Source organism: Kogia breviceps, chromosome 9 (assembly GCF_026419965.1).
Source record: "Kogia breviceps isolate mKogBre1 chromosome 9, mKogBre1 haplotype 1, whole genome shotgun sequence".
Taxonomy (NCBI): Eukaryota; Metazoa; Chordata; class Mammalia; order Artiodactyla; family Physeteridae; genus Kogia; species Kogia breviceps.
This window is the reverse complement of record NC_081318.1, coordinates 105726493-105749027: the sequence shown is the minus strand read 5'-3', so window position 1 is coordinate 105749027 and position 22535 is coordinate 105726493.

Genomic DNA, 22535 nt, shown 5'->3' with positions numbered 1-22535 from the left:
GCTGTGCATTCGCAGCCACTTGAAGGTGTTCATTTTGTGGATAGAGTATCCTGAACATGCCGGCTAAGCTCACTTGGGATGTACAAGTGCCAGAGTTCCTTTCCGGGGCGCCATCAAGTGATCAAATTCGTAGCATGCGGGTAAAGCTTTCCTCCTAAGCTGTGCATTCGCAGCCAGCTTCAAGGTGTTGCTTTTGTGGTTATACTCTCGTGGAGATGCCGACTAAGCTCACTTGAGAAGTACAAGTGCCAGAGTTCCTTTCCCGGGCACCATGAAGAGATTAAATTCGTAGCATGCGGGTACTGCTTTCCTCCTAAGCTGTGCATTCGCAGCCAGCTTGAATGTGTCCATTTTGTGGATAGAGTCTCGTGGAGATGCCGGCTAAGCTCACTTGGAAAGTACAAGTGCCAGAGTTCCTTTCCGGGCAGCATCAAGAGATCAAATTCGTAGCATGCGGGTACTGCTTTCCTCCTATACTGTGCATTCGCAGCCAGCTTGAAGGTGTTCATCTTGTGGATAGAGTATCCTGAACATGCCGGCTAAGCTCACTTGGGAAGTACAAGTGCCAGAGTTCCTTTCCGGGGCGCCATCAAGTGATCAAATTCGTAGCATGCGGGTAAAGCTTTCCTCCTAAGCTGTGCATTCGCAGCCAGATTCAAGGTGTTGCTTTTGTGGTTATACTCTCGTGGAGATGCCGACTAAGCTCACTTGAGAAGTATAAGTGCCAGAGTTCCTTTCCCGGGCACCATGAAGAGATTAAATTCGTAGCATGCGGGTACTGCTTTCCTCCTAAGCTGTGCATTCGCAGCCAGCTTGAATGTGTCCATTTTGTGGATAGAGTCTCGTGGAGATGCCGGCTAAGCTCACTTGGGAAGTACAAGTGCCAGAGTTCCTTTCCGGGGCACCATCAAGAGATGAAATTCGTAGCATGCGGGTAAAGCTTTCCTCCTAAGCTGTGCATTCACAGCCAGCTTCAAGGTGTTGCTTTTGTGGTAAAACTCTCGTGGAAATGCCGACTAAGCTCACTTGAGAAGTACAACTGACAGAGTTCCTTTCCGGGGCACCATCAATAGATCAAATTCGTAGCATGCGGGTAAAGGTTTCCTCCCACGCTGTGCATTCGCAGCCAGCCGGAAGGTGTTCATTTTGTGGATAGAGTCTCATGGAGATCCCGGCTAAGCTCACTTGGGAAGTACAAGTGCCAGAGTTCCTTTCCGGGCACCATCAAGTAATCAAATTCGTAGCATGAGGGTAAAGCTTTCCTCCTAAGCTGTGCATTCGCAGCCACCCTGAAGGTGTTCATTTTGTGGATAGAGTCTCTTGGGGTTGCCGGCTAAGCTCACATGGGTAGTACAAGTGCCAGAGTTCCTTTCCGGGGCACCATCAAGGGATCAAATTCGTAGCATGCGGGTACTGCTTTCCTCCTATGCTGTGCATTCGCAGCCAGCTTGAAGGTGTTCATTTTGTGGATAGAGTCTCGTGAAGATGCCGGCTAAGCTCACTTGGGAAGTACAAGTGCCAGAGTTCCTTTCCGGGGCACCATCAAGGGATCAAATTCGTAGCATGCGGGTACTGCTTTCCTCCTAAGCTGTGCATTCGCAGCCAGCTTGAAGGTGTCCATTTAGTGGAGAGAGTCTTGTGAAGATGCCGGCTAAGCTCACTTGGGAAGTACAAGTGCCAGAGTTCCTTTCCGGGGCACCATCAAGTGATCAAATTCGTACCATGCGGGTAAAGCTTTCATCCAAAGCTGTGCATTCGCAGCCAGCTTCAAGTTGTTGTTTTGTGGTTACACTCTGGTGTAGAGTCCGGCTAAGCTCACTTGGGAAGAACAAGTGCCAGAGTTCCTTTCCCGGGCACCATCAAGAGATCAAATTCGTAGCATGCGGGTACTGCTTTCCTCCTCAGCTGTGCATTAACAGCCAGCTTGAAGGTGTTCATTCTGTGGATAGAGTCTCGTGAAGATGCCGGCTAAGCTCACTTGGGAAGTACAAGTGCCAGAGTTCCTTTCGGGGGCACCATCATGTGATCAAATTCGTAGCATGCGGGTAAAGCTTTCCTCTTAAGCTGTGCATTCACAGCCAGCCTCAAGTTGTTGTTTTGCGGTTACACTCTGGTTTAGAGTCCGGCTAAGCTCACTTGGGAAGTACAAGTGCCAGAGTTCCTTTCCCGGGCACCATCAAGAGATCAAATTCGTAGCAGGCGGGTACTGCTTTCCTCCTAAGCTGTGCATTCACAGCCAGCTTGAAGGTGTTAATTTTGTGGATAGAGTCTCGTGAAGATGCCGGCTAAGCTCACTTGGGAAGTACAAGTGCCAGAGTTCCTTTCCAGGGCACCATCAAGTGATCAAATTCGTAGCATGTGGGTAAAGCTTTCCTCCTAAGCTGTGCATTAGCAGCCAGCTTCAAGTTGTTGTTTTGTGGTTACACTCTGGTGTAGAGTCCGGCTAAGCTCACTTGGGAAGTACAAGTGCCAGAGTTCCTTTCCCGGGCACCATGAAGAGACCAAATTCGTAGCATGCGGGTACTGCTTTCCACCTAAGCTGTGCATTCGCAGCCAGCCTGTAGGTGTTCATTTTGTGGATAGAGTCTCGTGAAGATGCCGGCTAAGCTCACTTGGGAAGTACAAGTGCCAGAGTTCCTTTCCGGGGCACCATCAAGGGATCAAATTGGTAGCATGCGGGTACTGCTTTCCTCCTATGCTGTGCATTTGCAGCCACCTTGAAGGTGTTCATTTTGTGGATAGATTATCCTGAACATGCCGGCTAAGCTCACTTGGGAAGTACAAGTGCCAGAGTTCCTTTCCGGGGCGCCATCAAGTGATCAAATTCGTAGCATGCGTGTAAAGCTTTCCTCGTAAGCTGTGCATTCGCAGCCAGCTTCAAGGTGTTGCTTTTGTGGTTATACTCTCGTGGAGATGCCGACTAAGCTCACTTGAGAAGTACAAGTGCCAGAGTTCCTTTCCCGGGCACCATGAAGAGATTAAATTCGTAGCATGCGGGTACTGCTTTCCTCCTAAGCTGTGCATTCGCAGCCAGCTTGAATGTGTCCATTTTGTGGATAGAGTCTCGTGGAGATGCCGGCTAAGCTCACTTCGGAAGTACAAGTGCCAGAGTTCCTTTCCGGGGCACCATCAAGAGATGAAATTCGTATCATGCGGGTAAAGCTTTCCTCCTAAGCTGTGCATTCGCAGCCAGCTTCAAGGTGTTGCTTTTGTGGTAATACTCTCGTGGAGATGCCGACTAAGCTCACTTGAGAAGTACAACTGACAGAGTTCCTTTCCGGGGCACCATCAGGAGATCAAATTCGTAGCATGCGGGTAAAGGTTTCCTCCCACGCTGTGCATTCGCAGCCAGCCTGAAGGTGTTCATTTTGTGGATAGAGGCTCATGGAGATCCCGGCTAAGCTCACTTGGGAAGTATAAGTGCCAGAGTTCCTTTCCGGGCACCACCAAGTGATCAAATTCGTAGCATGAGGGTAAGGCTTTCCTCCTAAGCTGTGCATTCGCAGCCACCCTGAAGGTGTTCATTTTGTGTTTAGAGTCTCTTGTGGTGGCCGGCTAAGCTCACATGTGTAGTACAAGTGCCAGAGTTCCTTTCCGGGGCACCATCAAGGGATCAAATTCGTAGCATGCGGGTACTGCTTTCCTCCTATGCTGTGCATTCGCAGCCAGCTTGAAGGTGTTCATTTTGTGGATAGAGTCTCGTGAAGATGCCAGCTAAGCTCACTTGGGAAGTACAAGTGCCAGAGTTCCTTTCCGGGGCACCATCAAGGGATCAAATTCGTAGCATGCGGGTACTGCTTTCCTCCTATGCTGTGCATTCGCAGCCACCTTGAAGGTGTTCATTTTGTGGATAGAGTATCCTGAACATGCCGGCTAAGCTCACTTGGGATGTACAAGTGCCAGAGTTCCTTTCCGGGGCGCCATCAAGTGATCAAATTCGTAGCATGCGGGTAAAGCTTTCCTCCTAAGCTGTGCATTCGCAGCCAGCTTCAAGGTGTTGCTTTTGTGGTTATACTCTCGTGGAGATGCCGACTAAGCTCACTTGAGAAGTACAAGTGCCAGAGTTCCTTTCCCGGGCACCATGAAGAGATTAAATTCGTAGCATGCGGGTACTGCTTTCCTCCTAAGCTGTGCATTCGCAGCCAGCTTGAATGTGTCCATTTTGTGGATAGAGTCTCGTGGAGATGCCGGCTAAGCTCACTTGGAAAGTACAAGTGCCAGAGTTCCTTTCCGGGCAGCATCAAGAGATCAAATTCGTAGCATGCGGGTACTGCTTTCCTCCTATACTGTGCATTCGCAGCCAGCTTGAAGGTGTTCATCTTGTGGATAGAGTATCCTGAACATGCCGGCTAAGCTCACTTGGGAAGTACAAGTGCCAGAGTTCCTTTCCGGGGCGCCATCAAGTGATCAAATTCGTAGCATGCGGGTAAAGCTTTCCTCCTAAGCTGTGCATTCGCAGCCAGATTCAAGGTGTTGCTTTTGTGGTTATACTCTCGTGGAGATGCCGACTAAGCTCACTTGAGAAGTATAAGTGCCAGAGTTCCTTTCCCGGGCACCATGAAGAGATTAAATTCGTAGCATGCGGGTACTGCTTTCCTCCTAAGCTGTGCATTCGCAGCCAGCTTGAATGTGTCCATTTTGTGGATAGAGTCTCGTGGAGATGCCGGCTAAGCTCACTTGGGAAGTACAAGTGCCAGAGTTCCTTTCCGGGGCACCATCAAGAGATGAAATTCGTAGCATGCGGGTAAAGCTTTCCTCCTAAGCTGTGCATTCACAGCCAGCTTCAAGGTGTTGCTTTTGTGGTAAAACTCTCGTGGAAATGCCGACTAAGCTCACTTGAGAAGTACAACTGACAGAGTTCCTTTCCGGGGCACCATCAATAGATCAAATTCGTAGCATGCGGGTAAAGGTTTCCTCCCACGCTGTGCATTCGCAGCCAGCCGGAAGGTGTTCATTTTGTGGATAGAGTCTCATGGAGATCCCGGCTAAGCTCACTTGGGAAGTACAAGTGCCAGAGTTCCTTTCCGGGCACCATCAAGTAATCAAATTCGTAGCATGAGGGTAAAGCTTTCCTCCTAAGCTGTGCATTCGCAGCCACCCTGAAGGTGTTCATTTTGTGGATAGAGTCTCTTGGGGTTGCCGGCTAAGCTCACATGGGTAGTACAAGTGCCAGAGTTCCTTTCCGGGGCACCATCAAGGGATCAAATTCGTAGCATGCGGGTACTGCTTTCCTCCTATGCTGTGCATTCGCAGCCAGCTTGAAGGTGTTCATTTTGTGGATAGAGTCTCGTGAAGATGCCGGCTAAGCTCACTTGGGAAGTACAAGTGCCAGAGTTCCTTTCCGGGGCACCATCAAGGGATCAAATTCGTAGCATGCGGGTACTGCTTTCCTCCTAAGCTGTGCATTCGCAGCCAGCTTGAAGGTGTCCATTTAGTGGAGAGAGTCTTGTGAAGATGCCGGCTAAGCTCACTTGGGAAGTACAAGTGCCAGAGTTCCTTTCCGGGGCACCATCAAGTGATCAAATTCGTACCATGCGGGTAAAGCTTTCATCCAAAGATGTGCATTCGCAGCCAGCTTCAAGTTGTTGTTTTGTGGTTACACTCTGGTGTAGAGTCCGGCTAAGCTCACTTGGGAAGAACAAGTGCCAGAGTTCCTTTCCCGGGCACCATCAAGAGATCAAATTCGTAGCATGCGGGTACTGCTTTCCTCCTCAGCTGTGCATTAACAGCCAGCTTGAAGGTGTTCATTCTGTGGATAGAGTCTCGTGAAGATGCCGGCTAAGCTCACTTGGGAAGTACAAGTGCCAGAGTTCCTTTCCGGGGCACCATCAAGTGATCAAATTCGTAGCATGCGGGTAAAGCTTTCCTCCTAAGCTGTGCATTCACAGCCAGCTTCAAGTTGTTGTTTTGCGGTTACACTCTGGTGTAGAGTCCGGCTAAGCTCACTTGGGAAGTACAAGTGCCAGAGTTCCTTTCCCGGGCACCATCAAGAGATCAAATTCGTAGCAGGCGGGTACTGCTTTCCTCCTAAGCTGTGCATTCACAGCCAGCTTGAAGGTGTTAATTTTGTGGATAGAGTCTCGTGAAGATGCCGGCTAAGCTCACTTGGGAAGTACAAGTGCCAGAGTTCCTTTCCGGGGCACCATCAAGTGATCAAATTCGCAGCATGTGGGTAAAGCTTTCCTCCTAAGCTGTGCATTAGCAGCCAGCTTCAAGTTGTTGTTTTGTGGTTACACTCTGGTGTAGAGTCCGGCTAAGCTCACTTGGGAAGTACAAGTGCCAGAGTTCCTTTCCCGGGCACCATCAAAAGATCAAATTCGTAGCATGCGGGTACTGCTTTCCACCTAAGCTGTGCATTCGCAGCCAGCCTGAAGGTGTTCATTTTGTGGATAGAGTCTCGTGAAGATGCCGGCTAAGCTCACTTGGGAAGTACAAGTGCCAGAGTTCCTTTCCGGGGCACCATCAAGGGATCAAATTCGTAGCATGCGGGTACTGCTTTCCTCCTATGCTGTGCATTCGCAGCCACCTTGAAGGTGTTCATTTTGTGGATAGATTATCCTGAACATGCCGGCTAAGCTCACTTGGGAAGTACAAGTGCCAGAGTTCCTTTCCGGGGCGCCATCAAGTGATCAAATTCGTAGCATGCGGGTAAAGCTTTCCTCGTAAGCTGTGCATTCGCAGCCAGCTTCAAGGTGTTGCTTTTGTGGTTATACTCTCATGGAGATGCCGACTAAGCTCACTTGAGAAGTACAAGTGCCAGAGTTCCTTTCCCGGGCACCATGAAGAGATTAAATTCGTAGCATGCGGGTACTGCTTTCCTCCTAAGCTGTGCATTCGCAGCCAGCTTGAATGTGTCCATTTTGTGGATAGAGTCTCGTGGAGATGCCGGCTAAGCTCACTTCGGAAGTACAAGTGCCAGAGTTCCTTTCCGGGGCACCATCAAGAGATGAAATTCGTATCATGCGGGTAAAGCTTTCCTCCTAAGCTGTGCATTCGCAGCCAGCTTCAAGGTGTTGCTTTTGTGGTAATACTCTCGTGGAGATGCCGACTAAGCTCACTTGAGAAGTACAACTGACAGAGTTCCTTTCCGGGGCACCATCAGGAGATCAAATTCGTAGCATGCGGGTAAAGGTTTCCTCCCACGCTGTGCATTCGCAGCCAGCCTGAAGGTGTTCATTTTGTGGATAGAGGCTCATGGAGATCCCGGCTAAGCTCACTTGGGAAGTATAAGTGCCAGAGTTCCTTTCCGGGCACCACCAAGTGATCAAATTCGTAGCATGAGGGTAAGGCTTTCCTCCTAAGCTGTGCATTCGCAGCCACCCTGAAGGTGTTCATTTTGTGTTTAGAGTCTCTTGGGGTGGCCGGCTAAGCTCACATGTGTAGTACAAGTGCCAGAGTTCCTTTCCGGGGCACCATCAAGGGATCAAATTCGTAGCATGCGGGTACTGCTTTCCTCCTATGCTGTGCATTCGCAGCCAGCTTGAAGGTGTTCATTTTGTGGATAGAGTCTCGTGAAGATGCCAGCTAAGCTCACTTGGGAAGTACAAGTGCCAGAGTTCCTTTCCGGGGCACCATCAAGGGATCAAATTCGTAGCATGCGGGTAATGCTTTCCTCCTATGCTGTGCATTCGCAGCCACCTTGAAGGTGTTCATTTTGTGGATAGAGTATCCTGAACATGCCGGCTAAGCTCACTTGGGATGTACAAGTGCCAGAGTTCCTTTCCGGGGCGCCATCAAGTGATCAAATTCGTAGCATGCGGGTAAAGCTTTCCTCCTAAGCTGTGCATTCGCAGCCAGCTTCAAGGTGTTGCTTTTGTGGTTATACTCTCGTGGAGATGCCGACTAAGCTCACTTGAGAAGTACAAGTGCCAGAATTCCTTTCCCGGGCACCATGAAGAGATTAAATTCGTAGCATGCGGGTACTGCTTTCCTCCTAAGCTGTGCATTCGCAGCCAGCTTGAATGTGTCCATTTTGTGGATAGAGTCTCGTGGAGATGCCGGCTAAGCTCACTTGGGAAGTCCAAGTGCCAGAGTTCCTTTCCGGGGCACCATCAAGAGATGAAATTCGTACCATGCAGGTAAAGCTTTCCTCCTAAGCTGTGCATTCGCAGCCAGCTTCAAGGTGTTGCTTTTGTGGTAATACTCTCGTGGAGATGCCGACAAAGCTCACTTGAGAAGTACAACTGACAGAGTTCCTTTCCGGGGCACCATCAAGAGATCAAATTCGTAGCATGCGGGTAAAGGTTTCCTCCCACGCTGTGCATTCGCAGCCAGCCTGAAGGTGTACATTTTGTGGATAGAGTCTCATAGAGATCCCGGCTAAGCTCACGTGGGAAGTACAAGTGCCAGAGTTCCTTTCCGGGCACCATCAAGTGATCAAATTCGTAGCATGAGGGTAAAGCTTTCCTCCTAAGCTGTGCATTCGCAGCCACCCTGAAGGTGTTCATTTTGTGGATAGAGTCTCTTGGGGTGGCCGGCTAAGCTCACATGGGTAGTACAAGTGCCAGAGTTCCTTTCCGGGGCACCATCAAGAGATCAATTTCGTAGCATGCGGGTACTGCTTTCCTCCTATGCTGTGCATTCGAAGCCAGCTTGAAGGTGTTCATTTTGTGGATAGAGTCTCGTGAAGATGCCGGCTAAGCTCACTTGGGAAGTACAAGTGCCAGAGTTCCTTTCCGGGGCACCATCAAGGGATCAAATTCGTTGCATACGGGTACTGCTTTCCTCCTAAGCTGTGCATTCGCAGCCATCTTGAAGGTGTCCATTTAGTGGAGAGCGTCTCGTGAAGATGCCGGCTAAGCTCACTTGGGAAGTACAAGTGCCAGAGTTCCTTTCCGGGGCACCATGAAGTGATCAAATTCGTACCATGCGGGTAAAGCTTTCATCCAAAGCTGTGCATTCGCAGCCAGCTTCAAGTTGTTGTTTTGTGGTTACACTCTGGTGTAGAGTCCGGCTAAGCTCACTTGGGAAGAACAAGTGCCAGAGTTCCTTTCCCGGGCACCATCAAGAGATCAAATTCGTAGCATGCGGGTACTGCTTTCCTCCTCAGCTGTGCATTAACAGCCAGCTTGAAGGTGTTCATTCTGTGGATAGAGTCTCATGAAGATGCCGGCTAAGCTCACTTGGGAAGTACAAGTGCCAGAGTTCCCTTCCGGGGCACCATCAAGTGATCAAATTCGTAGCATGCGGGTAAAGCTTTCCTCCTAAGCTGTGCATTCACAGCCAGCTTCAAGTTGTTGTTTTGCGGTTACACTCTGGTGTAGAGTGCGGCTAAGCTCACTTGGGAAGTACAAGTGCCAGAGTTCCTTTCCCGGGCACCATCAAGAGATCAAATTCGTAGCAGGCGGGTACTGCTTTCCTCCTAAGCTGTGCATTCACAGCCAGCTTGAAGGTGTTAATTTTGTGGATAGAGTCTCGTGAAGATGCCGGCTAAGCTCACTTGGGAAGTACAAGTGCCAGAGTTCCTTTCCGGGGCACCATCAAGTGATGAAATTCGTAGCATGTGGGTAAAGCTTTCCTCCTAAGCTGTGCATTAGCAGCCAGCTTCAAGTTGTTGTTTTGTGGTTACACTCTGGTGTAGAGTCCGGCTAAGCTCACTTGGGAAGTACAAGTGCCAGAGTTCCTTTCCCGGGCACCATCAAAAGATCAAATTCGTAGCATGCGGGTACTGCTTTCCTCCTAAGCTGTGCATTCGCAGCCAGCTTGAATGTGTCCATTTTGTGGATAGAGTCTCGTGGAGATGCCGGCTAAGCTCACTTGGGAAGTACAAGTGCCAGAGTTCCTTTCCGGGGCACCATCAAGAGATGAAATTCGTAGCATGCGGGTAAAGCTTTCCTCCTAAGCTGTGCAATCGCAGCCAGCTTCAAGGTGTTGCTTTTGTGGTAATACTCTCGTGGAGATGCCGACTAAGCTCACTTGAGAAGTACAACTGACAGAGTTCCTTTCCGGGGCACCATCAAGAGATCAAATTCGTAGCATGGGGGTAAAGGTTTCCTCCCACGCTGTGCCTTCGCAGCCAGCCTGAAGGTGTTCATTTTGTGGATAGAGGCTCATGGAGATCCCGGCTAAGCTCACTTGGGAAGTATAAGTGCCAGAGTTCCTTTCCGGGCACCATCAAGTGATCAAATTCGTAGCATGAGGGTAAGGCTTTCCTCCTAAGCTGTGCATTCGCAGCCACCATGAAGGTGTTCATTTTGTGTTTAGAGTCTCTTGGGGTGGCCGGCTAAGCTCACATGTGTAGTACAAGTGCCAGAGTTCCTTTCCGGGGCACCATCAAGGGATCAAATTCGTAGCATGCGGGTACTGCTTTCCTCCTATGCTGTGCATTCGCAGCCAGCTTGAAGGTGTTCATTTTGTGGATAGAGTCTCGTGAAGATGCCAGCTAAGCTCACATGGGAAGTACAAGTGCCAGAGTTCCTTTCCGGGGCACCATCAAGGGATCAAATTCGTAGCATGCGGGTACTGCTTTCCTCCTATGCTGTGCATTCGCAGCCACCTTGAAGGTGTTCATTTTGTGGATAGAGTATCCTGAACATGCCGGCTAAGCTCACTTGGGAAGTACAAGTGCCAGAGTTCCTTTCCGGGGCGCCATCAAGTGATCTAATTCGTAGCATGCGGGTAAAGCTTTCCTCCTAAGCTGTGCATTCACAGCCAGCTTCAAGGTGTTGCTTTTGTGGTTATACTCTCGTGGAGATGCCGACTAAGCTCACTTGAGAAGTACAAGTGCCAGAGTTCCTTTCCCGGGCACCATGAAGAGATTAAATTCGTAGCATGCGGGTACTGCTTTCCTCCTAAGCTGTGCATTCGCAGCCAGCTTGAATGTGTCCATTTTGTGGATAGAGTCTCGTGGAGATGCCGGCTAAGCTCACTTGGGAAGTACAAGTGCCAGAGTTCCTTTCTGGGGCACCATCAAGAGATGAAATTCGTACCATGCGGGTAAAGCTTTCCTCCTAAGCTGTGCATTCGCAGCCAGCTTCAAGGTGTTGCTTTTGTGGTAATACTCTCGTGGAGATGCCGACTAAGCTCACTTGAGAAGTACAACTGACAGAGTTCCTTTCCGGGGCACCATCAAGTGATCAAATTCGTAGCATGTGGGTAAAGGTTTCCTCCCACGCTGTGCCTTCGCAGCCAGCCTGAAGGTGTTCATTTTGTGGATAGAGGCGCATGGAGATCCCGGCTAAGCTCACTTGGGAAGTATAAGTGCCAGAGTTCCTTTCCGGGCACCATCAAGTGATCAAATTCGTAGCATGAGGGTAAGGCTTTCCTCCTAAGCTGTGCATTCGCAGCCACCCTGAAGGTGTTCATTTTGTGTTTAGAGTCTCTTGGGGTGGCCGGCTAAGCTCACATGGGTAGTACAAGTGCCAGAGTTCCTTTCCGGGGCACCATCAAGGGATCAAATTCGTAGCATGCGGGTACTGCTTTCCTCCTATGTTGTGCATTCGCAGCCAGCTTGAAGGTGTTCATTTTGTGGATAGAGTCTCGTGAAGATGCCAGCTAAGCTCACTTGGGAAGTACAAGTGCCAGAGTTCCTGTCCGGGGCACCATCAAGGGATCAAATTCGTAGCATGTGGGTACTGCTTTCCTCCTAAGCTGTGCATTCGCAGCCAGCTTGAAGGTGACCATTTTGTGGAGAGAGTCTCGTGAAGATGCCGGCTAAGCTCACTTGGGAAGTACAAGTGCCAGAGTTCCTTTCTGGGGCACCATCAAGTGATCAAATTCGTACCATGCGGGTAAAGCTTTCTTCCTAAGCTGTGCATTCGCAGGCAGCTTCAAGTTGTTGTTTTGTGGTTACACTCTGGTGTAGAGTCCGGCTAAGCTCACTTGGGAAGTACAAGTGCCAGAGTTCCTTTCCCGGGCACCATCAAGAGATCAAATTTGTAGCATGCGGGTACTGCTTTCCTTCTCAGCTGTGCATTCGCAGCCAGCTTGAAGGTGTTCATTTTGTGGGTAGCGTCTCGTGAAGATGCCGGCTAAGCTCACTTGGGAAGTACAAGTGCCAGAGTTCCTTTCCGGGGCACCATCAAGAGATCAACTTCGTAGCATGCGGGTACTGCTTTCCTCCTAAGGTGTGCATTCGCAGACAGCCTGAAGGTGATAATTTTGTGGATAGCGTCTCGTGGATATGCCGGCTAGGCTCACTTGGGAAGTACAAGTGCCAGAGTTCCTTTCCGGGGCACCATCAAGAGATCAAATTCGTAGCATGTAGGTAAAGGTTTCCTCCTACGCTGTGCATTCACAGCCAGGTTCACGGTGTTCCTTTTGTGTTTGGACACTCGTGGAGATGCCGGCTAAGCTCACTTGAGAAGTACAAGTGCCAGAGTTCCTTTCCGGGGCACCATGAAGAGATCATATTCGTAGCATGCGGGTACTGCTTTCCTCCTAAGCTGTGCATTCACAGTCAGCCTGAAGGTGTTCATTCTGTGGATACAGGCTCTTGGGGTTGCCGGCTAAGCTCACTTGGGAAGTACAAGTGCCAGAGATCCTTTCCGGGGCACCATGAAGAGATCAAATTCGTAGCATGCGGGTACTGCTTTCCTAATAAGCTGTGCATTCGCAGCCAGCTTGAAGATGTTCATTTTGTGGATAAAGTCTCGTGAAGATGCCGGCTAAGCTCACTTGGGAAGTACAAGTGCCAGAGTTCCTTTCCGGGGCACCATCAAGTGATCAAATTCGTAGCATGCGGGTAAAGCTTTCCTCCTAAGCTGTTCATTCGCAGCCAGCTTCAAATTGTTGTTTTGTGGTTACACTCTGGTGGAGAGTCCGGCTAAGCTCACTTGAGAATTCCAAGTGCCAGAATTCCTTTCTGGGGCACAATGAAGAGATCAAATTCGTAGCATGCGGGTAAAGCTTTCCTCCTAAGCTGTGCATTCGCAGCCAGCTTCAAGTTGTTGTTTTGTGGTTACACTCTAGTGTAGAGTCCGGCTAAGCTCACTTGGGAAGTACAAGTGCCAGAGTTCCTTTCCCGGGCACCATGAAGAGATCATATTCGTAGCATGCGGGTACTGCTTTCCTCCTAAGCTGTGCATTCCCAGCCAGCCTGAAGGTGTTCATTTTGTGGATAGAGTCTCGTAGAGATGCCGGCTAAGATCACTTGGGAAGTCCAAGTGCCAGGGTTCCTTTCCGGGGCACCATGAAGAGATCAAATTCGTAGCATGCGGGTACTGCTTTCCTCGAAAGCTGTGCATTCGCAGCCACCCTGAAGGTGTTCATTTTGTGGATCGAGTCTCTTGGGGTTGCCGGCTAACCTCACTTGGGAAGTACAAGTGCCAGAGTTCCTTTCCCGGGCACCATCAAGAGATCAAATTCGTAGCATGCGGGTACTGCTTTCCTCCTCAGCTGTGCATTCGCAGCCAGCTTGAAGGTGTTCATTTTGTGGATAGAGTCTCGTGAAGATGCCGGCTAAGCTCACTTGGGAAGTACAAGTGCCAGAGTTCCTTTCCGGGGCACCATCAAGTGATCAAATTCGTAGCATGCGGGTAAAGCTTTCCTCCTAAGCTGTTCATTCGCAGCCAGCTTCAAGTTGTTGTTTTGTGGTTACACTCTGGTGGAGAGTCCGGCTAAGCTCACTTGAGAAGTCCAAGTGCCAGAATTCCTTTCTGGGGTACAATGAAGAGATCAAATTCGTAGCATGCGGGTAAAGCTTTCCTCCTAAGCTTTGCATTCGCAGCCAGCTTCAAGTTGTTGTTTTGTGGTTACACTCTAGTGTAGAGTCCGGCTAAGCTCACTTGGGAAGTACAAGTGCCAGAGTTCCTTTCCCGGGCACCATGAAGAGATCATATTCGTAGCATGCGGGTACTGCTTTCCTCCTAAGCTGTGCATTCCCAGCCAGCCTGAAGGTGTTCATTTTGTGGATAGAGTCTCGTAGAGATGCCGGCTAAGCTCACTTGGGAAGTCCAAGTGCCAGGGTTCCTTTCCGGGGCACCATGAAGAGATCAAATTCGTAGCATGCGGGTACTGCTTTCCTCCTAAGCTGTGCATTCGCAGCCACCCTGAAGGTGTTCATATTGTGGATAGAGTCTCTTGGGGTTGCCGGCTAAGCTCACTTGGGAAGTACAAGTGCCAGAGTTCCTTTCCCGGGCACCATCAAGAGATCAAATTCGTAGCATGCGGGTACTGCTTTCCTCCTAAGCTGTGCATTCGCAGCCAGATTTAAGGTGTTCATTTTGTGGACAGAGTCTCGGGAAGATGCCGGCTAAGCTCACTTGGGAAGTACAAGTGCCAGAGTTCCTTTCCGGGGCACCATCAAGTGATCAAATTCGTAGTATGCGGGTAAAGCTTTCCTCCTAAGCTCTGCATTCGCAGGCAGCTTCAAGTTGTTGTTTTGTGGTTACACTCTGGTGGAGAGTCCGGCTAATCTCACTTGAGAAGTCCAAGTGCCAGAGTTCCTTTCCGGGGTACCATGAAGAGATCAAATTCGTAGCATGCGGGTACCGCTTTCCTCCTAAGCTGTGCATTCGCAGGCAGCTTGAAGGTGTTCATTTTGTGGATATAGTCCCATGGAGATGCCGGCTAAGCTCACTTGAGAAGTACAAGTGCCAGAGTTCATTTTCGCGGCATCATCAAGAGATCAAATTCGTAGCATGCGGGTAAAGCTTTCCTCCTAAGCTGTGCATTCGCAGCCAGCTTCAAGGTGTTCCATTTGTGGATGGACTCTCGGGCAGATGCTCGCGAAGCTCACTTCGGAAGTACAAGTGGCAGAGTTCCTTTCCGGGGCACCATCAAGAGGTCAAATTCGTAGCATGCGGGTAAAACTTTCCTCCTAAGCTGTGCATTCACAGCCAGGTTCAAGGTGCTGCATTTATGGTTTAGACTCTCGTGGAGATGCCGGCTAAGCTCACTTGGGAAGTACAAGTGCCAGAGTTCATTTCCGGGGCACCATCAAGAGATCAAAATCGTAGCATGTGGGTACCACTTTCCTCCTAAGCTCTGCATTCGCAGGCAGCTTGAAGGTGTTCATTTTGTGGAGAGAGTCTCGTGGAGATGCCGGCTAAGCTCACTTGAGAAGTACAAGTGCCAGAGTTCCTTTCCGTGGCACCATCAAGAGATCACAGCATGCGGGTAAAGGTTTCCTCCTACGCTGTGCATTCGCAGCCAGGTTCAAGGTGCTACTTTTATGGTTTAGACTCTCGGGGAGATGCCGGCTAAGCTCACTTGGGAAGTACAAGTGCCAGAATTCCTTTCCGTGTCACCATGAAGAGATCAAATTCGTAGCATGCGGGTACTGCTTTCCTCCTAAGCAGTGCATTCGCAGCCAGCCAGAAGGTGTTCATTTTGTGGATAGCGTCTTGTGGATATGCCGGCTAAGCTCACTTGGGAAGTAAAAGTGCCCGAGTTCCTTTCCAGGGCACGATCAAGTGATCAAATTCGTAGCATGCGGGTAAAGATTTCCTCCTAAGCTGTTCATTCGCAGCCAGCTTCAAGTTGTTCTTTTGTGGTTACACTCTGTTGGAGAGTCCGGCTAATCTCACTTGAGAAGTCCAAGTGCCAGAGTTCCTTTCCGGGGCACCATGAAGACATCAAATTCGTAGCATGCGGGTACCGCTTTCCTCCTAAGCTATGCATTCGCAGCCAGCCTGAAGGTGTTCATTTTGTGGATATAGTCTTGTGGAGATGCCGGCTAAGCTCACATGGGAAGTACAAGTGCCAGAGTTCCTTTCCGGGGCACTATCAAGAGATAAAATTCGTAGCATGCGGGTAAAGCTTCCTCCTAAGCTATGCATTCGCAGCCAGCTTCAAGGTGTTGTTTTTGTGGTTACACTATGGTGTAGAGTCCGGCTAAGCTCACTTGGGAAGTACAAGTGCCAGAGTCCCTTTCCGGGGCACCATCAAGAGATCAAATTTGTAGCATGCGGGTACTGCTTTCCTTCTCAGCTGTGCATTCGCAGCCAGCTTGAAGGTGTTCATTTTGTGGGTAGCGTCTCGTGAAGATGCCGGCTAAGCTCACTTGGGAAGTACAAGTGCCAGAGTTCCTTTCCGGGGCACCATCAAGAGATCAACTTCGTAGCATGCGGGTACTGCTTTCCTCCTAAGGTGTGCATTCGCAGACAGCCTGAAGGTGTTAATTTTGTGGATAGCGTCTCGTGGATATGCCGGCTAAGCTCACTTGGGAAGCACAAGTGCCAGAGTTCCTTTCCGGGGCACCATCAAGAGATCAAATTCGTAGCATGCCGGTAAAGGTTTCCTCCTACGCTGTGCATTCGCAGCCAGGTTCACGGTGTTCCTTTTGTGGTTGGACACTCGTGGAGATGCCGGCTAAGCTCACTTGAGAAGTACAAGTGCCAGAGTTCCTTTCCGGGGCACCATGAAGAGATCAAATTCGTAGCATGCGGGTACTGCTTTCCTCCTAAGCTGTGCATTCGCAGCCAGCCTGAAGGTGTTCATTTTGTGGATACAGTCTCTTGGGGTTGCCGGCTAAGCTCACTTGGGAAGTACAAGTGCCAGAGATCCTTTCCGGGGCACCATCAAGATATCAAATTCGTAGCATGCGGGTACTGCTTTCCCCCTAAGCTGTGCATTCGCAGCCAGCTTGAAGGTGTTCATTTTGTGGATAGAGTCTCGTGAAGATGCCGGCTAAGCTCACTTGGGAAGTACAAGTGCCAGAGTTCCTTTCCGGGCCACCATGAAGAGATCAAATTCATAGCATGCGGGTAAAGCTTTCCTCCTAAGCTGTTCATTCGCAGCCAGCTTCAAGTTGTTGTTTTGTGGTTACACTCTGTTGGAGAGTCCGGCTAAGCTCACTTGAGAAGTCCAAGTGCCAGAGTTCCTTTCCGGGGCACCATGAAGAGATCAAATTCGTAGCATGCGGGTAAAGCTTTCCTCCTAAGCTGTGCATTCGCAGCCAGCTTCAAGATGTTGTTTTGTGGTTACACTCTGGTGTAGAGTCCGGCTAAGCTCACTTGGGAAGTACAAGTGCCAGAGTTCCTTTCCCAGGCACCATGAAGAGATCATATTCGTAGCATGCGGGTACTGCTTTCCTCCTAAGCTGTGCATTCGCAGCCAGCCTGAAGGTGTTCATTTTGTGGATAGAGTCTCGTAGAGATGCCGGCTAAGCTCACTTGGGAAGTCCAAGTGCCAGGGTTCCTTTCCGGGGCACCATGAAGAGATCAAATTCGTAGCATGCGGGTGCTGCTTTCCTCGAACGCTGTGCATTCGCAGCCAGCTTGAAGGTGTTCATTTTATGGATAGAGTCTCGTGAAGATGCCGGCTAAGCTCACTTGGGAAGTACAAGTTCCAGAGTTCCTTTCCGGGGCACCATCAAGAGGTCAAATTCATAGCATGCGGGTAAAAATTTCCTCCTAAGCTGTGCATTCGCAGCTAGCTTCAAGGTGTTGCTTTTGTGGTTATACTCTCGTGGAGATGCCGACAAAGCTCACTTGAGAAGTACAAGTGCCAGAATTCCTTTCCGGGGCACCATAAAGAGATCAAATTCGTAGCATGCAGGTAAAGGTTTCCTCCTACGCTGTGCATTCACAGCCAGGTTCACGGTGTTCCTTTTGTGGTTGGACACGCGTGGAGATGCCGGCTAAGCTCACTTGGGAAGTACAAGTGCCAGAGTTCCTTTCCGGGGCACCATGAAGAGATCATATTCGTAGCATGCGGGTACTGCTTTCCTCCTAAGCTGTGCATTCGCAGCCAGCCTGAAGGTGTTCATTCTGTGGATACAGTCTCTTGGGGTTGCTGGCTAAGCTCACTTGGGAAGTACAAGTGCCAGAGATCCTTTCCGGGGCACCATCAAGATATCAAATTCGTAGCATGCGGGTACTGCTATCCTGCTAAGCTGTGCATTCGCAGCCAGCTTGAAGGTGTTCATTTTGTGGATAGAGTCTCGTGAAAATGCCGGCTAAGCTCACTTGGGAAGTACAAGTGCCAGAGTTCCTTTCCGGGGTACCATGAAGAGATCATATTCGTAGCATGCGGGTACTGCTTTCCTCCTAAGCTGTGCATTCCCAGCCAGCTTCAAGTTGTTGTTTTGTGGTTACACTCTAGTGTAGAGTCCGGCTAAGCTCACTTGGGAAGTACAAGTGCCAGAGTTCCTTTCCCGGGCACCATGAAGAGATCATATTCGTAGCATGCGGGTACTGCTTTCCTCCTAAGCTGTGCATTCGCAGCCAGCCTGAAGGTGTTCATTTTGTGGATAGATTCTCGTAGAGATGCCGGCTAAGCTCACTTGGGAAGTCCAAGTGCCAGGGTTCCTTTCCGGGGCACCATGAAGTGATCAAATTCGTAGCATGCGGGTACTGCTTTCCTCGAAAGCTGTGCATTCGCAGCCACCCTGAAGGTGTTCATTTTGTGGATAGTCTCTTGGGGTTGCCGGCTAAGCTCACTTGGGAAGTACAAGTGCCAGAGTTCCTTTCCCGGGCACCATCAAGAGATCAAATTCGTAGCATGCGGGTACTGCTTTCCTCCTAAGCTGTGCATTCGCAGCCAGCTTGAAGGTGTTCATTTTGTGGATAGAGTCTCTTGAAGATGCCGGCTAAGCTCACTTGGGAAGTACAAGTGCCAGAGTTCCTTTCCGGGGCACCATCAAGAGGTCAAATTCATAGCATGCGGGTAAAACTTTCCTCCTAAGCTGTGCATTCGCAGCCAGCTTCAAGGTGTTGCTTTTGTGGTTATACTCTCGTGGAGATGCCGACAAAGCTCACTTGAGAAGTACAAGTGCCAGAATTCCTTTCCGGGGCACCATCAAGATATCAAATTCGTAGCATGTAGGTAAAGGTTTCCTCCTACGCGGTGCATTCACAGCCAGGTTCACGGTGTTCCTTTTGTGGTTGGACACTCGTGGAGATGCCGGCTAAGCTCACTTGAGAAGTACAAGTGCCAGAGTTCCTTTCCGGGGCACCATGAAGAGATCATATTCGTAGCATGCGGGTACTGCTTTCCTCCTAAGCTATGCATTCACAGTCAGCCTGAAGGTGTTCATTCTGTGGATACAGGCTCTTGGGGTTGCCGGCTAAGCTCTCTTGGGAAGTACAAGTGCCAGAGATCCTTTCCGAGGCACCATCAAGATATCAAATTCGTAGCATGCGGGTACTGATTTCTGCTAAGCTGTGCATTCGCAGCCATCTTGAAGGTGTTCATTTTCTGGATAGAGTCTCGTGAAGATGCCGGCTAAGCTCACTTGGGAAGTACAAGTGCCAGAGTTCCTTTCCGGGGTACCATCAAGTGATCAAATTCGTAGCATGCGGGTAAAGCTTTCCTCCTAAGCTGTTCATTCGCAGCCAGCTTCAAGTTGTTGTTTTGTGGTTACACTCTAGTGTAGAGTCCGGCTAAGCTCACTTGGGAAGTACAAGTGCCAGAGATCCTTTCCGGGGCACCATCAAGAGATCAACTTCGTAGCATGCGGGTACTGCTTTCCTCCTAAGCTGTGCATTCGCAGACAGCCTGAAGGTGTTAATTTTGTGGATAGCGTCTCGTGGATATGCCGGCTAAGCACACTTGGGAAGTACAAGTGCCAGAGTTCCTTTCCGGGGCACCATCAAGAGGTCAAATTCGTAGCATGCAGGTAAATCTTTCCACCTAAGCTGTGCATTCACAGCCAGGTTCAAGGTGCTGCTTTTGTGGTTTAGACTCTCGGGGAGATGCAGGCTAAGCTCACTTGAGAAGTACAAGTGCCAGAGTTCATTTCCGGGGCACCATCAAGAGATCAAATTCGTAGCATGCGGGTACCGCTTTCCTCCTAAGCTCTGCATTCGCAGGCAGCTTGAAGGTGTTCATTTTGTGGATAGAGTCTCTTGAACATGCCGGCTAAGCTCACTTGGGAAGTACAAGTGCCGGAGTTCCTTTCCGGGGCACCATCAAGGGATCAAATTCGTAGCATGTAGGTAAAGGTTTCCTCCTACGCTGTGCATTCACAGCCAGGATCACGGTGTTCCTTTTGTGGTTGGACACTCGTGGAGATGCCGGCTAAGCTCACTTGAGAAGTACAAGTGCCAGAGTTCCTTTCCGGGGCACCATGAAGAGATCATATTCGTAGCATGCGGGTACTGCTTTCCTCCTAAGCTGTGCATTCGCAGTCAGCCTGAAGGTGTTCATTCTGTGGATACAGGCACTTGGGGTTGCCGGCTAAGCTCACTTGGGAAGTACAAGTGCCACAGATACTTTCCGGGGCACCATCAAGATATCAAATTCGTAGCATGGGGGTACTGCTTTCCTGCTAAGCTGTGCATTCGCAGCCAGCTTGAAGGTGTTCATTTTGTGGATAGAGTCTCGTGAAGATGCCGGCTAAGCTCACTTGGGAAGTACAAGTGCCAGAGTTCCTTTCCGGGGCACCATCAAGTGATCAAATTCGTAGCATGCGGGTAAAGCTTTCCTCCTAAGTTGTTCATTCGCAGCCAGCTTCAAGTTGTTGTTTTGTGGTTACACTCTGGTGGAGAGTCCGGCTAAGCTCACTTGAGAATTCCAAGTGCCAGAATTCCTTTCTGGGGCACAATGAAGAGATCAAATTCGTAGCATGCGGGTAAAGCTTTCCTCCTAAGCTGTGCATTCGCAGCCAGCTTCAAGTTGTTGTTTTGTGGTTACACTCTAGTGTAGAGTCCGGCTAAGCTCACTTGGGAAGTACAAGTGCCAGAGTTCCTTTCCCGGGCACCATGAAGAGATCATATTCGTACCATGCGGGTATTGCTTTCCTCCTAAGCTGTGCATTCGCAGCCAGCTTGAAGGTGTCCATTTTGTGGATAGAGTCTCGTGAAGATGCCAGCTAAGCTCACTTGGGAAGTACAAGTGCCAGAGTTCCTTTCCGGGGCACCATCAAGAGATCAAATTCGTAGCATGCGGGTAAAGATTTCCTCCTAAGCTGTGCATTCGCAGCCAGCTTCAAGGTGTTGCTTTTGTGGTTATACTCTCGTGGAGATGCCGACCAAGCTCACTTGAGAAGTACAACTGCCAGAGTTCCTTTCCGGAGCACCATCAAGAGATCAAATTTGTAGCATGCGGGTAAGGCTTTCCTCCTAAGCTGTGCATTCGCAGCCAGCTTCAAGGTGTTGCTTTTGTGGTTATACTCTCGTGGAGATGCCGACTAAGCTCACTTGAGAAATCCAAGTGCCAGAGTTCCTTTCCAGGGCACCATCAAGTGATCAAATTTGTAGCATGCGGGTAAAGCTTTCCTCCTCAGCTGTGCATTAAGAGCCAGCTTGAAGGTGTTCATTCTGTGGATAGAGTCTCGTGAAGGTGCCGGCTAAGCTCACTTCGGAAGTACAAGTGCCAGAGTTCCTTTCCGGGGCACCATCAAGTGATCAAATTTGTAGCATGCGGGTAAAGCTTTCCTCCGCAGCTGTGCGTTCGCAGCCAGATTCAAGTTGTTGTTTTGTGGTTACACTCTGGTGGAGAGTCCGGCTAAGCTCACTTGAGAAGTCCAAGTGCCAGAGTTCCTTTCCGGGGCACCATGAAGCGATCAAATTCGTAGCATGCGGGTACCGCTTTCCTCCTAAGCTGTGCATTCGCAGCCAGCCTGAAGCTGTTCATTTTGTGTATAGAGTCTCGTGGAGATGCTGGCTAAGCTCACTTGGGAAGTACAAGTGCCAGAGTTCCTTTCCGGTGCACCATCAAGAGATGAAATTCGTAGCATGCGGGTGAAGCTTTCATCCTAAGCTGTGCATTCGCAGCCAGCTTCAAGGTGTTCATTTTGTGGATAGAGTCTCGTGAAGATGCCGGCTAAGCTCACTTGGGAAGTACAAGTGCCAGAGTTCCTTTCCGGGGCACCATCAAGTGATCAAATTCGTAGCATGCGGGTAAAGCTTTCCTCCTAAGCTGTGCATTCGCAGCCAGCTTCAAGTTGTTGTTTTGCGGTTACATTCTGGTGTAGAGTCCGGCTAAGCTCACTTGGGAAGTACAAGTGCCAGAGTTCCTTTCCCGGGCATCATGAAGAGATCAAATTCGTAGCATGCGGGTACAGCTTTCCTCCTAAGCTGTGCATTCACAGCCAGCTTGAAGGTGTTAATTTTGTGGATAGAGTCTCGTGAAGATGCCGGCTAAGCTCACTTGGGAAGTACAAGTGCCAGAGTTCCTTTCGGGGCACCATCAAGTGATCAAATTCGTAGCATGCGGGTAAAGCTTTCCTCCTAAGCTGTGCATTCGCAGCCAGCTTCAAGTTGTTGTTTTGTGGTTACACTCTGGTGTTGAGTCCGGCTAAGCTCACTTGGGAAGTACAAGTGCCAGAGTTCCTTTCCCGGGCACCATCAAAGATCAAATTCGTAGCATGCGGGTACTGCTTTCCACCTAAGCTGTGCATTCGCAGCCAGCCTGAAGGTGTTCATTTTGTGGATAGAGTCTCGTGAAGATGCTGGCTAAGCTCACTTGGGAAGTACAAGTGCCAGAGTTCCTTTCCGGGCACCATCAAGAGATCAAATTCGTAGCATGCGGGTAAAGCTTTCCTCCTAAGCTGTGCATTTGCAGCCACCCTGAAGGTGTTCATTTTGAGGATAGAGTCTCTTGGGGTGGCCGGCTAAGTTCACTTGGGTAGTACAAGTGCCAGAGTTCCTTTCCGGGGCACCATCAAGGGATCAAATTCGTAGCATGCGGGTACTGCTTTCCTCCTATAC